A 17,815-nucleotide genomic window follows, 5' to 3' on the forward strand; every position below is an offset into this window, starting at 1 on the left:
AATGAGTTTCAAGGGTTGAGACAGCAAGGATACCCTCTTTTGTAAAGGATGTAGATAGAAGGATTGAACTAGGAGTGTATGTGAAAGTAAGAAAGATTCGCTTGTAGACAAAGATAGAGACACGGGATGAAGCTACGGACCTGAAATTAGTAGTAAAATGTTGAGACGATGCTGTCCTACAAGTTTGAGCAAAAGTTGATGGGGCGATGGCGCCCGGAGTGCACACGGTCCTCCAAAAAATCCGCGAAACGAAGGGGGATCTATTCATCTCTGCACAAGGATTCCAGATCTTCAATTACAGCCGCATACCTGCAACCTACACACAGAAAAGAGAGGACAATTGGGGGGTTAGGGATTAGGGGTTTGCCTTCAGGTCAAACCTCAGTTTTGGAATTAACCAAGAAATGAGAATGCTGTAAATGTAAATGTTTGTAATGTAATCAAGTACTGATACCTTGTTGTAAGAATGTTTGTATTCTTACATGCGAAGGTGTAATGATGTTGTATGTTGTATGTTGTATGTTTTAGGTGATCTCCTCTTCAATGGTTGAATCCTTGTCTTGAATGGAGACCTAGAATGCTCAATTGCTTGAAGGAATGCTTGAACGTTTGAATGTTTGAATGTTTGCCTATCACTTCCGCCTCTTGCACACATATGTTTTTCCTCCTCCTTTTCTGGGAGGGGAAATGTAGTTTATATGCTTGTCAATTAGGGTTAGGAGACTGATTTTTCCGACCTTAGGCCGACCTATGAGCATTATTTTCCAAATTGCAAACTTGAAGACCCGATGCCCAACAAGAGACCGGGCCCAAAATAGGGCCAGGGACCAGGGCGTTGGGTGCCATGGTCCTGAGGGACCAGGGCACTAGGTGCCATGGTCCTAAAGGACCAAGGCACTAGGCACCATGGTCCCACCTCCCAGGACAGCAGGGTGCAAGGAGGATCAGGCCAAGGTGCAGAAAGATGCAGTTTTTGATGTTGTAAACAGGTTTCGGGGTCTCCATTCAGGTTCAACGTTGCGCCACCATCATGAAGACCCAAATGCAGTTGAAATTACAAGTGTCACAATTTTACGATGCTACATTTACCCCCCACTTTAGTGAGAGTATAAGCGTACGCCCATACTTCCGGTAAAGTACAAGGAAACAACATTGGAAGACTTTCACCACATCAAGGAGGCAAGATACACCAAGCCCCCAGTGGACTAAGGATCTTACGAATTCAATTGACAAAGTAAAAGGGAAGATCACGAGGGAGAACCATGACTGACAGTAGTAAGGTTCCCTCACTATGAGTCATGCAAGAATAATACCAAAAATATTCAAGGCAAAGCTAAGTTCGCCAAGAAATTTTTAAGAAACTTGAAGAGATATGGACAGAGTATATGCCCCTTATGTTATAGTGATCGCACATGCCTCATCGAGGGTGATTGCTTTAAGGTAGTGATACACATAAGAAATGAGAAGGGAAAGGAGCATGTCATCGCAAAGATTTAGCCCCCAAGTGTGAGATAAACCCAAGGATAATAGACACAAAACACAAATCACGAGGTGACTTCGCTTTCCTTGGGGTCAGTATGCTGTATGATAATTCATGTATATCATATGTATGTATGCATAATTGTTCTTCATTCCCCAATCAAGGAAGGTCACCTAGAAGAAGGGAACACATGTGTCTTTTGAGTCAACATGAGAGAGACCAAAAGAGATCTCAATTCTTTGCATCGTCCTCAAGTAGACAACACTAAGGACAACAAATAGAAGAATGAGAATAACACATAGAAGAAGTAACAAAAGAGATCAAGAGAGGAGAAGAGAGTCTGCTGTGCTAATGAACTAGTCTAGCACGTCATCCACCCCCCAATCTTGCTGATCAATATTTCAAGAAGGCAGGAAACACACTAGAGGAGGAACATCCAACACAGCAGATGGAGCTATCACAAGATCCAAACAAGGGCTATGTTCATGTTCCAAGCCACGTTGTTCTTGTCTAGGAGCTAAGATAAGTGCTTTAGAAAATTAGTTAGATAAATGCTTATCAATATCAACATATTCATATTCACTATCAGAAGCAAGAGAAGTAACATTTTCATCATGAATAACATTTTCATCTATATCATCATCAAGATTTATAAAAATAGGATCTTTAACTCACACAGGATCAAAACCATCATGCATCTTATGCTTAGGAGATTTTGGCTCAATTTTTGGCTGAGGAGAAAATGGAATAATACTAGCTGAAGGTGTTTTTGGGGATTGCAAAGTTTGAGAAGCAGCTGCACAAGCTCTAAGATGACACTTTCATCGGTGTTCACACGCAAAAAGATTTCATCTAGTCTTGGTAGGAAGTTGAGAAGATTGAGGAGGAGGAATGTTCTCATCCTTATCACTTGGGTGTTTAGGTTGTGGTCTCTTAGGTTGGATAATAGGAGAAGAGGAAGGTCTCTTCTCTTTATAAGAGGAAGGGGGAGGAATTGCTCCATATAAAGGAGGAATATTTGGTTTAGGAAGGAGACCAAGTCCATCATGATGAGGAGGTATAGGTCTACTTTTAGAAAGTTTATTAGACATAGACATAGTCACATCCATAGGAATGGGTTGGGAATCTTCTTGAGGAAAGACATTAGTTTTATCTTTCAAAGGAAGAACTTCCTTCTCAAGAACAATAGGAATATCAAGTTTGGGTGTTCGAGGTTCATTTAGAGATAGGATCATATCTTTTTTCCACTTTTGATAAGATTTGAAAAGATGATCACTTCATGGTGGAAGAGATTGGAATTGTTTAGGCCAAAAATAATCAATAGGAAGACTAGAAGTTCTTTCAGCTGGTTTAAAGAGACTATGATTGACAGTAACAACTTCACCATTATGGGGAAATTTCAAACACTTGTGAATAGGAGAAGCAATAGCTTTCATGGAAGATAGCCAAGGATAGCCTAGCTTCACATGAAATTGTTCGGATGATGGAATAATAGAAAAGCTCACATCAAGGGATTTGTTATGGACCTCAATAGGTAATGTAATAGAACCAATTGTAGGAGAAGAAAATGCATCAAATAATTTCACAACCACATTTGTTTTGTCATATCTATCACTTGATTCAATTGCAAAGTAAAAAGAAATTCTTCAGTAATGACGTTAACCATACAAGAAGGTTCAATAAGCACTCCACGGCAAGGTGTATTCTTGACTTTTGCAACTATATATAAAGGACCATCAGGTGCCCTGATAGTTTCACTGGAATCAAATGTGATGGAAGGTTCTTTAGGGATTTTCTGCTGCTTTACAAAGTTAATCACATTCGGAGTCATAGACACAAGACCATCAAGTGAGAAAGAGGAACCATTAGTCTCAATCACATTAGAGGTATGAGAAGGTAATGGATCATTAAAAATCTTAATATTTTGGTTAGGAAGAGCTACAGATGTGTTGCCTTTATCATTCACACCTAAAACAGAGATAGTATTATTATCAATCAAATCTTGAATTTTACCCTTTAAAGCAAAACATTTTTCAGTATCATGCCTAGGTTGACGATGAAATTGACAAAAAGATTTGTTATCAAAATAGGGTGAATTAATCTTTGTAGGATCTATTTGCTTTATAGGAGGGAGAGTAAGCACATTTTGTTCCAATAACTTATTCATAATACTATGCAATGATTCATTCAAAGGAGTAAACTCTCTTTCTTTCTTGAAAAACTTAGAAATAGGAGGCACACCTGATGCTACATTCACATTGTTGTTGGTGATGTTTTCATTGAACTTAATGAACCCTCTGTTCGGTTTAAACTTCCCAAATGGTTGTTGACTACTATCACCCTTATCACTCAGAGCCATAGGATTTACTTGTTCCATTTGACTCATAGTCAGTTGATAATTGTGAAGAGTTGCACATAATTGTTGGAAAGAAGTAAACTCAAAAAATAGAAGTTTTTCTCTAGTATCTTTTTGTAAATTAGAAATAAAGATTCTTTGAATATCATTGTCTGGTACTGGAAAAGAAATTTGAGCACACAAATGCTTATATCTACTAATGAAATCAGTCACTTTTTTTTTAACACCTTGTTTACAATGCATTAAATCAATCAAAGTAACTTTAGGACTTATATTGTTTTGAAATTGTTGAATAAAAGCATTTGCAAGTTGTTGGAAAGAAGTAATAGAATAGGAAGGCAATGAGCAATACCATTGTAGAGCCTTATCTCTTAATGTTCTAGTAAATAGTTTTGCAAGCAACCTTTGGTCATGAGAAAAATCGGTACATATTGTTTGAAAGGTCTTAACATGTGTTAGAGGATCACCTTTACCATTATAAAGCTCCAACTATGGGATTTCAACATGCTTAGGGGGGATAGCTCAAACAATGTAAAGAGAAAGTGGGCTCGCAACATCAAATGTGGGCACACTAAACTTAGATTGATTCATAGAGGCAATTTGTTGCTGTAAAGAAGAGACAGTTTGTGCAAGATTGTTAATGGTCGCTTCAGTCGAAGAGTTCATATTAGACATGTTAGATTGTGATGGAGGTATTATGTTATTGAAAGAAGGTATTGATTGAGAGTAAGGTGGCAGGACACTATGATAGTTAGTCATAGGAGATGATTGGAAAGAAGGAACACTATAAGGAGGAATGGAATGGTTGAATGAATTGCCCCCTTGTGTCATGTTCATTTGTGGAGATGTAATAGGGACACTCATTGAAGGAATGAATGAAGAAGTCAGATTGAATGAAGGAAGAGGGTTGATTGAAGAAGAAGGATTGCCCCCATGACTGGTGATCATAGGTGGAATGTTTTGTATTGAAGTAGTCATTATGTTTGATGTAAAAGTAGGTATACTAGCAATAGAAGTTGTCAAAGGGATAGAATGATTGACTTGAGTAGGAGGTTGTGTATAACCTAAAGTTTCGGCACAACTCTTCATAGACATCACATTTGAATCCACGATGTGTACAATACTACGCAAAATATCAATTCCATTCTTATCACTTTGAACCATACATTTTAGACCCTCAATTAATGAAAGAGCTTGGCTATCGGGGTATTCTTGAGACATCCATTGCTGAAAATCATCAAATTGGTTATCCAATTTCGAAAGTTGTTCTATAGAAACCTCATGGAGAGCTTTTTCATCATTAAGAGGATTAGAGGAAGTACCCGTGTCCTCGTTAAAAAGGCCATTCAAATTAGGTTCCATCTCCTCGGTATTTAAACCTTGGAAAGACTTAATTCTAAGGCTTCGTCTAACGGGAATAGTGTAAGTAGGGCTTATTGTTGTAAAACTCATGCACTAGAGAGAGAGAGAAGATTTTGAATTTTGAAAATAAAGTTGGCAAAATTGAACAATGAGATAATGATTATCCAATTTGAACTTTGTGAAAGAAGAGGTAAACACAACTTCCAAGAAAGGTAGGCACAATTGAAAAATTAGGGCCAAGGGGGGTAGCTCTTAATTTTAATTGTTATCTTGAAAATTGAAATCTTGAATTTTGAATTTATTTTCGAATTTAGAGGTAGTAAATTTCAATAAAATCAGCCAATCTCCTAGATTTAAGCTATTAAATGCATTCATGACAATCTCCCGAAATTTCAAAAAAAATGTCGAGGACCGTGGCGAACGGAGTGCACACGGTCCTTGCAACTTTTTTTGAAATTTTCAAGGATGAAGGTTATGATGATTTTAAAGTTAATCTAAAAAAATTGAGTGATTTTATGATCTGTAGATAGGCCAAATTAAAGTTGCAATCTCAAAATTGAATCCTACCAAGATTGTTGAAAAATGCAAAATTTGAATTTTGAAAAAGAGAGGGAAACTGAAATTTTGAATTTTATGATTTTAGAGGGAATACTAAAAGCAATGCAAGCTTTGGAATTTAAAAGTTGACTCAATTTCATGCAAAATTCAATTTTGAAAGCGGAAATCAAAGTTGTTGCAATTAAACACTTAATTTCAAAAGTCACAAATTGCAAAAATTTGAATAAAGCACTGAAACTTTGAATGAATGCCAACACACTTTTCAGATTTAGGACAGTAAGAAACACAATTTTAACACAAAATTTCAATTTCAACAATTTTTGAATGATTAGAAGCCTTAATCCAAGCAATCACTAGACCAACTTTGACTTTAATTTTGAAAGTGTTAGAATTGATGAAATCAGCCAAGATTCTGGATTCTAGTAGAAAAATACAGTAAGATCTAGCTCCCGAAATTTCAGAAAAAAAGTCGGGGACAATGGTGCTCGGGGTGCACATGGTCCTCACAACTTTTTTCAAAATTTTCAGGGATGAAAGATATTATGATTTTGTTGTGGAATCCAAAGTTACAGCCAATTTAGAGGTGTTTTGATCAGTGAAATCATCGGTCAAAGGTTGAATCAAGAGGGTTAAAAATTAGGGTTTTGACACTTAACCACTTAATTTTCAGAATTAAGGCACAAATATGAATTGATAACTTGCAATAGAAGGGTACATCTGAAACAAGCATTAACAATTAGACATTTCACAAGCTCAATTACTAAAAAGAAAATTTAGGGTTTTTATGCAGTTAACCTCTAAAATTTGCAAAAGATCAAACATGGAAATGTAATTAAGGAAGCAAAATTTTTCAGATCTAACCATGAATAATCAAAATTAAGATGTTCACGTCGGGTTCACCAAAATGTAAAGCGGAAAATCGAACCCTAGGTGTTCCCCCACTCCAAGGAGAGAGAAAGGAGGTCACTAGGATTGACGGTTTTCACTTAGGAGAGACTTTACATTCAAAAGAGGGGTTGAAACTTGCAAGATCCAATCCCACACAATGCAAGATTGAATTCTAAATGAGTTTCAAGGGTTGAGATAGCAAGGATACCCTCTTTTGTAAAGGATGTAGATAGAAAGATTGAACTAGGAGTGTATGTGAAAGTAAGAAAGATTCGCTTGTAGACGGAGATAGAGACACTGGATGAAGCTACGGACCTAAAATTAGTAGTAAAATGTCGAGATGATGCTATCCTGCAAGTTTGAGCGAAAGTTGACGGGACGATGGCGCCCGGAGTGCACACGGTCCTCCAAAAAATCCATGAAACGAAGGGGGATCTGTTCATCTCTGCACAAGGATTCCAGATCTTCAATTACAACCGCGTACCTGCAACCTACACATAGAAAAGAGAGGACGATTGTGGGGTTAGGGATTAGGGGTTTGCCTTCAGGTCAAACCCCGGTTTTGGAATTAACCAAGAAATGAGAATGTTGTAAATGTAAATGTTTGTAATGTAATCAAGTACTGATACCTTGTTGTAAGAATGTTTGTATTCTTACATGCGAAGGTGTAATGATGTAGTATGTTGTAGGTGATCTCCTCTTCAATGGTTGAATCCTTGTCTTGAATGCAACACCTAGCCTTGAATGGAGACCTAGAATGCTCAATTGCTTGAAGGAATGCTTGAACGTTTGAATGTTTGAATGTTTGAATGTTTGCCTATCGCTTCTGCCTCTTGCACACATATGTTTTTCCTCCTCCTTTTCTGGGAGGGGAAATGTAGTTTATATACTTGTCAATTAGGATTAGGAGACTGATTTTTCCGACCTTAGGCCGACCTAGGAGCATTATTTTCCAAATTGCAAACTTGAAGACCCGATGCCCAACAAGAGACTGGGCCCAAAATAGGGCTAGGGACTAGGGCGCTGGGCGCCATGGTCCCACCTCCTGGGACAACAGGGTGCAAGGAGGATCAGGCCAAGGTGCAAAAAGATGCAGTTTTTGATGTCGTAAACAAGTTTCAGGGTCTCCATTCAGGTTCAACATTGCGCCGCCATCGTGAAGACCCAAATGCAGTCGAAATTACAAGTGTCGCAATTTTACGATGCTACAGATTGTAACTACAAATCATACGTTGCTACTTTTCTTTCAGGTGATTGTATGTAGTTTGTAGGTGCTCATGTAACAATTCCAAATCTTGCAAGGGGGAGGCCATGTAGTCTTTTTCATAGATAAGATCACACAAAGAGACCCATAAGGATGGTAAATTCACCTAAGTAATGGGAAATATGTCTTAAATACCATAGACAAGTGAATATGGGGTATCTCTAATAAGTGTAAATCCACTTGTACGATAGGCCCATAGTGCAAGATTGAGTTGTATATGCTAGTTGTGTCTGGTGTTGTTGATTGTCTTCTTGAGAATTATGAGGATAGTTTTATTAGACATCTTAGCTTGGTCATTACCTTGGGGATAATATGGAGTGGAAAATAAATGATGAATGTGGAATTGGTCATAAATCTCATGAATATCATGATTGTTGAATGGACATCCATTGTCTGTGACAATGGAAATGGGAACATTGTATCTATACATGATATAGTTTAGAGTAAAAGTTGCAATATGATTTCTAGTGATTCAAATGAGGGGTGCAACCTCAATGCATTTTTTAAAATACTCAATGGATGTGATGATGAATTTTTAGCCACTAGAAGGTAAAGGGTGAATCTTGCCCACAAGATCGATTCCCTATTCACAAAAGGGCCATGGAGTTACGATAAACTAAAGTTGTTGTGTTGGTGCATGAATGACATCTCCATGAATCTAACACTTCTTGTACTTCTTGACAAATTGATATGAGTCTTTTTTCATTGTAGGCTAGTAATAACTAGTCCTCATAAGTTTCTTAGCCAAGGTTGGACCACTAGAGTGCACACCACATATACCTTTGTGGACTTCACGTAGCATAATTTGATATTTTTCACTCTCTAAACATCTAAGAAGAGTACCATATAGACCTCAAAAAGGTATTGGCTATGATGACATAATGAAAGGTTTGGAAAATGAAGGTCTGAAGTTTATTGTTGGAAAGGTCAGGTGGAAGGGTATTGTCACAGAGGTAAGTGAAAATGCCATTGCACCAAGGGGGATTAGGACCAAAAATACATATCATTTTAGATAAGGAGATCTCCTAGGAAAGGATCAAAAGATTATCCACTAAGAACTCATAGCAGGTCTCATTCAGTATGGCATGTCGATCAAGAAAGAAATGGTAGCCATAGCATTCATAGCTTGATTATTATCTCTTGAAATTTGTTCAAAGACTATCTCAATGAAGTTGTTCTTAAAATCATCCATCATTTTATTATATTGCATATATTTCTTATCTTTAGTTTGATAATCATCATTTTCTTGACAGATTACGAGTTGAGAGTCACCAAAAATGAGAAGTTCTTGTATCTTCTATTGAATTGCAATCCAAAGTCCTATTATTAACGTCTCATTCTCTACATTATTGTTTGTAAAAGGGAATGATAATCGATGGTATTTAGGAATGGAATCCCCTTGTGGTGTGATACAAATTATTCTTTCTCTTTCTCCATGTTGTGTGTATGAACCATCAAAATATAGCTGCCATAGTCTTCATTGTTTTACTACCAGGATGGATTCATCTAGAACTCTAAGACAACAGGAGTGTCATCTATCATTGGTGTGTTTGCAAGTTTATTTATAATGACTTGTACTTTAATGTCTTTCTTGTCTACATATTCAATGTAAAAATCACTTAACATGATGACCTATTTTTCCAATATTGTTGTAAGAGTTGCTTTGTTGAGTAGGTATTTCAATGGATCAATTCCTAAAATTAGGTTTCTTTTGAGTTAGCATTTAATGACACAACTTCTGGGAAGAAAAAATCATGACAAGACATTCCCTCTCTATTGGATTATAATTTATCTCATATCCAACCAAAGTCCGACTAATGTAATATATGGCTCACACTTTACCTTCATGACCTTGTTGTGCCAAAAGTGCCTCTAGTGTCATTGGTGTAGGTCATATGTAGGGCAACAATGGCTTACCCTAAATTGATGGTATTAATACTTATGGATTTAAGAGATACTCCTTGAGAAACTAAAAATCTTTTTGACACTTATCATCCCACTTGAATTTAATATTTTTGTGAAGCAGGTGTTGGAATGGATGACATTTATCTGCAAGTTACATAATAAACATGTGGATTGATTGGAGCTTTCCTTGCAGTGATCTAAGTTGACTAATGTTCATAGAATGAGGCATCTCTAATATTTCTTGAACTTTATTTGGATCTACTTCAATACCTTCTTGTGAGATAATATATCCTAGAAGTTTCCCAGAGGTCACTCCAAAGACACACTTCTTAGGGTTTAATCTAACTTTGTATTTCTCTAAGAAATCAAAGAATACTAAAAGGACATCCAAATTTTTCTCTCTATTTATTGACTTTTCCAAAATATCATCTGCATAATATTCCATGGTAACATGCATGAGGTCATGAAATATAGTTATTATTACTCTATGATAATTAGCACCTACATTATTTAGACCAAAGGGAATAACATTCCAACAAAATGTACCCCAAGGACATGTAAATGTTATTTTATGTTGATCTTTAGCTACTATTTTGATTTGATTATAGAAAAAGAATCCATCTATTAGTGATAACATTATATATCTTATTGTGAGATCAACTATCAAATCAATGTTTGGCAATGGAAAGTCATCTTTGGGACAAGCCTTATTAATATCTCTGAAGTTGGTACAAATTCTTATAGTTCCATCTAGTTTGCCAACTCGTACAAGATTAGAGATCCATTCAAAGAAAATAACTGCTCTTATGAAGCCAATATCCAATAGCTTTTGTATTTTAACTTTCACTAGTAATGCCACCTGTGGATGCTTCATTCTCAATTTTTGTTTTATTGTCTTGGCACCTCAAGTGACTATCAAGTGATGCATAACTAATTAAGTATAAAATCCAGGCATATTAGTATATGGTCATGCAAAATTTATATCTCTCTTTGAAGAACTTTGTGAATTTTGATCTCTCAATATTTGTTAATGATTATGCAAGAAACATGTTATTTGGCACTTATTTTATCCCAATATTTGTCTTGAGTGTGTCCTTGACCAACATAGATGACTTTTCTTCATATGATTTCATGAAAAGAGTGTCAAACCTTCCATCCTCAGGTGCCTAATGGAGGTTTTCAGCATTGGATGTGTCCTTTCTTTTTACTTTGTTGGGGTCAGAAAGTACTGCAGTGCAATTTTCACCAAAAGACCCATTGTTCATTTTTAATTTTTAGGTTTTTGTGACTGGAAGGTTTGGCACCCTCTCAAAAATATGCCACACTATTTATTTCATTAGTTAATCATGTTTTATGGTCCCTAAGAGGGAGATCGTCTCTTATGCCCAAGTAATCAATAGAAGCCTCATCATTTTATAATGTGTCGATTTGTCAAGGCCCTTGTTGATCCCAATCAATGAGTTGTGGATGAACAAGGGGAAGGCCAATGGTATGTTCAAAGTTATCAGGAGTAAGAGTGAAGACATATGTATTTTCAAGTATATCAATGAAGTCATTAGGGTCATCAATGGTACTCTCCTTATCAGTCTCTATCATAAACAAATCTAAATTGATATTAGTAGATGGACACTCGACAATGGGAGTTCTCACTTTTCATGGTTTTGAGCAAGAGATTTGAGATGTAGAGTCTTTGGAATCCCAAAAGGTTTTTATACATGCTTCATCACTTTATTTTTCTCAGGTATGATTTTTGATGTCATCGTTTGACCAACCTTAAATAAGTCTCTCAATTTGTCTTCTTCTATGGATTCCCTTCCATTTGAGTCTTTGTAATAACATTTTTCTTGTTGTTGGTCATCAATTGAAGCGGGATGAGTGACTTGCAATTGTGAATCACAACCATGCAATCTCAATGGTGCAAAACCAAATATTTTTGTGTGTTGTTTCTTAGGTATCAATTCAAGTTGGAATGGTTCCACAATACCTTTATTTTGTAGGCCAAGAGGGCCTTTTCCATCATATCCCATTTTTTGAAAAAAATTGAAACCTTTCCCATAATTCTCAGCTAGTATTGTGATGTGGCCTTGATTTATTTCCTCTTTAGGTTCTCTATAAATCATCTTGTAGACATATTCCTCTTCCATCTCACCACATTTCTTAAAGGTGGTGGGATCCCATTTTATAATGATCGTTGATACTTGCCTCAAAGGATGTGGTCTACAATATTATTTTGGAGAATCCATTAGTTGTCTTAAGTACATGGTTTGATTCAGATTGTATTCTCCCATGGCTTTGTCCTTGAATTTCCCTTTTGACTCCACTTGTTTGGAAGTGGAGGCTTCCAATGACTTTGGATCCATGTATGTTGAAGATGGAATAACCTCTCGATTGATGGGAACTATTGTCTCAGGTCTAGTTCAATGATTATTGCAATACATGTGGGTGAACTCATAATGTTGGTTCCAACTTTTTCGTACATCCTGATTTTTGCTGAAATCATACATTTTTTTGAAAATATAATGATTTAAGCTTTAAGAGGTCCCATTTGAAGTAATTAATTAAAGAAAGTTAGATTAAAGGCTCTTAGATCAAAATTTATTGGATATAACCTCTCTACTTCTAAATCATACTTGAAATGGAGTCTCCTTTGCATCTATCAATGCTAATAAAAACCAACTTTAAATTGGCTCTTGGGGGGTCAAATGAATTCATTTAGAAGTTTTGTTTTATTGAGTATTTAGCCCTTATTATAAGCTTTCCAAATAGTATAAGTTTTAATTTATTTAATTTCATTAAAATATTTTTATTTTATTTCTTATGAATGTAGGGTTTTCACCGAACATGAACTTCTTTGTTCAATGCTTATGGAAAAATAGTAAAGGTCACCCAAAAAATTCTGAAAAATATTTATGCACTAGGTATTGAAGTCCTCTTTGCAACAAAAAAATATTTTCGTTGTCATATGCAACAAGTTATGTAATATCAAATCGACATATGTCAAAATTATAATTAACTTGACTTCAAATCTTAATAAAATATGAAATTTTGAAGATAATGTTACAAAACCAATTGAAAACACTAGATATGGATGTTACAAAATTAAATTTGAAAGAATCACGTTCATATCTATTATAGAAAAAAAATTATGCTATACAGAGTGAGTATCACTCTTTTTATTTTTTTGAAAAAGGTGGCAGTGCCACTTAATATATTTTATTATATAAATATGATTCAAAGAGCTCTCAGAGAAAAGAACCAGTAAGAAAAATTTTGATCCTTGCTCTACAATACATAGAAAGGTTGTGAGATTTAAATCTCAAATATGCCAAAAAATACAATATCTTATAGTGTCCAGAATACCAAGTGCCATAAAACATCCCCCAGTATCGAATGCTTTCTGGAATATATTGAACAAGATGCAGTATGAACCAAAACATCACAGAGTTGTACACATTTACATAGCAATTCACAATTTGTCTCACTTATATATTTATCAAACTTACAATCCAACATGCTTCTCAAATAAATATCCCTTCACAATATACAGATACAACAAAACCACAGGACCCTGCACTTATAATACCACACATACCAATTTATATCATTATGAAAAAGACCACTACATAGCTATATGTAATATTATCCTGTACCCATATCCTCCAAAATTTTTCCCTTGAGAATTAGATAAGAATCGAATTCACAATTCATACCCATCATATTAAGTTCCTCCTTGGAACTTCCCATATTTTCCAAATGATCTGCAGCTCGGTTCCCTTCTCTATACACATGTGAAATGGTGAATTTTGTAAATGTATCAATTTATGTCCATGCTTGTTCAAGTAAATATCTTATCTACCAATTATCAATATTTCTCTTTATGCAAGTGTTGATAATAATAGCTGAATCATCTTCAATGTGAATATAAGAGATGTTCAGTTTTTTTACTAGTAGAATACCTTCAAGTAAAGCATATGCCTCTACAAATTTGTTAGTACCTAGTGGAATAAAAGCAGATTTCAAAGCAAAAAAACATCCTATGTGATCCCTTATGCATACTCTTATCCCTGCATCACCTTGGTTCCCTTTAGAGGAGCCATCAAAATTTAATTTGAAATGCATTGAATCCGAAAGACACCATTTCACTTTATTTCTATCAATTTTACTAGTTCTCACTCTCGGAAGACAAGGTGATACAGGAATAGAGATGCCCTAGCAATTAATAACTTAACCATCCCAAGAAGTAAATTCCCTATTTGAATTGAACTGATTTGAAACATGAGCATTAACTAGTTCTGATACTGATTTTTCAATATAATTGAAAACATCAGAAAGAGGAGATGTTTGCTTTCTAAAAATACTCTTATTTCTTTCCCATCAAAGTGACCATACTAGTATGGATGGGATCACTTTCCAAATACATGCAAAAAGAGAGGATGAGTATAAGGTTGGCCATGATTGGAATAAATCCCATACATTATCTGGAAGGTAGGTGCTAAAGGAAAGATTATCAAGCACAAACATCCAACAATAGTGAGCAAAATCACCTTGGAGGAGGAGATGATCTAACGTTTCATTGTGTTCACCACAAAGTACACAAGAAAATGGATGTGCAATATTCAATTTAACAAGTCTCTCATTGGTGAGCAAGCCAAGCAAACATCCCCGCCTTGGGAAGAACACTGTTGTTCCAACAAAAATTGTAGGCTCTTTGTGAATAGGATTGAACAAACATTTGATGAATTGCCTTATACCCTTCCTTGATAGAGTACTTTTCATTCTTCGCAGGGTACTACATTAATTTGTCCAAACCATTAGAGATAAAGATAATGCGGTTCTTGAGAATCAAAGAAAATTTTACCTTTTGACCCAGGGAGATTGGGAGTAGAGTTGGCTTCTTCCAAATGATGATTTGAAGGCTTCTCAAGATCATCTATGTAATCATAAAGGTGAGAACCCCAATGAGAAGTAAATATAGGGATCACATCTACTATGGAATCCTCAAGATTAAGAGGGGGGAGACCACTCCATGAATCATGCCAAAAGTTGATTTCTTTGCCACTATGTACTTGCCACAATAAGTATCTAGTAATCACATTCCTAGAGTCCCTCATGAATTCCAAACTGCAGACCCTGATGGAGGATCAAGGATAGTAAATTTATGTGAAGGGGTAGGAGTATCTAAATACATTACTTGCATAATTTGACACCACAAATCATGTGGTTTTTCATAAATATTCCAAACTATCTTTCCCCCAAAGGCCTTATTCCTTTTTGAAAGATCATGCAGACCCACCTCGCCCGTAGATTTGCTTGGATTCATTTTGTTGAGAGACACAAGCGAGATCTTTTTATCTTCTAAAAGATTACCTTTCTAAATAAAATTCCAAATAATTTTTTTGATATGAGAGAATAGATTTAAGGGCTTGAAGGACTGAAATGTAGTAGTTTGGAATTGTAGCCAGGACAGTTCTGACAAGAAGGATTCTTCTTGACAGAGATAACCATCTAGATTTCCACACAATTTTTTTTCTTTTTAATCTGTCAATCACAAAATTCCAAAAAGAATTTTTCCCTACTCTCATAAATAAAGGGATACCCAAGTACGATGATGGAAGGCCCAATGTCTGGATAATGTTTGTAGACACCATTTCAAAAGTATTGAATATGAATAGTTTAGATTTTTGCGCACTGATTTTCTGTCCAGATCCAGAAGTATATATGTCCAATATTTTCTTAATATGTCTTTCTTCTTGTATATTGGAACAACCAAATAAAAGTGTATCATCTGCAAATAAAGTGTGGGTGATAAAAATTGAGGTATTAGGGATGCATACCCCCTTCCAAAAACCCAGACTCAACTGCTTATTGACCAATTTGCTAAAAGCTTCTGCCATGATAATGAAGAGAAAAGGTGATAGTGGGTCACCTTGTTAGACCCTTTGGGTGGCTCGAAAAAACCCAGAAGGATTACCATTAACAATAACTGAAAAATGTGCCCCAAAGAAGTAATTTTGGATCCATTTGCACCACTTATCTGAAAAGCCAAACTTTTTAAGAACTCTCAAAAGAAAGGACCAACATACTTTATCATATTCTTTCATCATGTCTAATGAAGCTATAAAATTAGGGGACTGTGAAGAGTTAATTGAGTGCAAAACTTCATGGGCCACAAGTGTACCTTCTAATGTTTCCCTTCTAGGAATAAAACCTCCTTATTGAAGAGATATTACTTTAGGTATCAAGGATTGTAACCGAAGATAGATAGCTTTTGTGAAAATCTTGTACACTGAATTACACAAGGAGATAGGCCTAAAATCTGCAAAAGATTGAGGGTTATTGGATTTGGGGATAAGAGCAAGATGGGTTAAATTGAAGTTCTTGAGAATAAAATCTTTTTGTCTTGACTCCTCCAAAGCCATTAAAAGATCAAAGCCTAAAACATCCCAACACTTTTGAAAGAATAGTATGGTGAAACCATCAGGGCCTGAAGACTTGTCAGGAGCCATCGAAACTATCACCTCTTGTAATTAAGCAAGAGAGAAACGTTGCATCAGATAATCATTATCACGTTGTGAAATCAGACAAGTAATGGAGTCTAACAATATATCGACACTGGACTCCTCAAGAACAAAGGGAGGGGAGGGAGCAAGAAGATTTTTATAGAAGAGTTCACCCTCTTCCCCAATTTCTTGTTCATTAGTTAATTTTTCCCCTGAAGAAGAGGCATTTATAGAAAAGATAGTAGATGTTGCTTGCTTAATCTTTGTAGATGCCTGGAAGAATTTAGTATTTTTATCTCCTTCTTTTAGCCATAATTTCCTTGATTTTTGTCTCCAATATTCCTCCTCTCTAGAGCACAATTCTTCCCAGTAGCTTTGTAAATGCTTCTGCTTTGAGAAAGTTTCTAGATTAATCCCAGTAGAAAAGATAAGTCCATTAACGTCCGTTAATTCCTTCTATACCTTTGTTTTTAATGCAAAGATATTTTTGAATACTTCCCTATTCTATATTTTGATATTTGCTTTTACAAACTGCATTTTCATATAAAGTTGAAACATTTTGTTCCCCTTGTAGAAGGGGGCACTCACCCACCATTAACGAAGAAGAGCATGAAAAATGTGGGTGCCAAAACCACATTCTTTCAAACTTAAAATAAGATCTATGATGAGAAACTTCATGTTTATCTAGGCATAATTCGATAGGAAAATGGTCAGACATGGAGAATGATAAAATTTTAGAGATGAAAGTATATTTCTGAAGGATCCATTCATATGAAGTGAAAAACATGTCCAATCTACTTGCAATTTGAAGGGAATTTTTCTGGTTTGTCCATGTAAATTGACCATTAGAAGGTGAAATGTCAAAAAGGGCGTTATCAGACACGAAAGATCTAAAGTCTTCAATCACCTTAGATGTTGTAGGATTGCCTCCCTATTTCTCATCCTGAAACAAGATGGTATTAAAATCACCTCCTAAGATTTTTTTCTGAACTCCCTATTGTTGGATCCAACAAGTTATAGTATTTCAACGAGTATGTTTCTCTTGAGGAGTTGTTGGGCCATAGATATTAAAGAGAATAAAGGATAAATCAAAAATTTAAATAAGAATAAGATGCCAACTTGTCCCTTGGTTCAAAGTTTTTGCTTTGATTGTTTTGGTATTCCACAAGGTCAGAATACCACCAGAAGCCCCTACTATAGGAATATGTATGAAATCCCATAAAGTCCATTTTTTAAAAATCTTTTGAGAGGCTTCATCTGAAAGCCTTGTTTCTTGTAATAAAATGATGTCTACTTGGGAGGAATCCAGCTGCTTCTTGATCTATCCCCTCTTGTCAGAGGCTTTCAAACCTCTGACATTCCAAGATAAGATCCTCATTGCATCCGAGAAGAACAACATGTTCTTCTCTGTCTTGTGTGGGGTGAAAAATTATCTACAATTGTAGTCTAGATACCTGCTGCAATCTCTTCTTGGGTTTTAAGAATCTTTGGCTTTCAACCTC

The sequence above is a fragment of the Cryptomeria japonica genome, chromosome 3 (assembly GCF_030272615.1).
Source record: "Cryptomeria japonica chromosome 3, Sugi_1.0, whole genome shotgun sequence".
Lineage (NCBI taxonomy): Eukaryota > Viridiplantae > Streptophyta > Pinopsida > Cupressales > Cupressaceae > Cryptomeria > Cryptomeria japonica.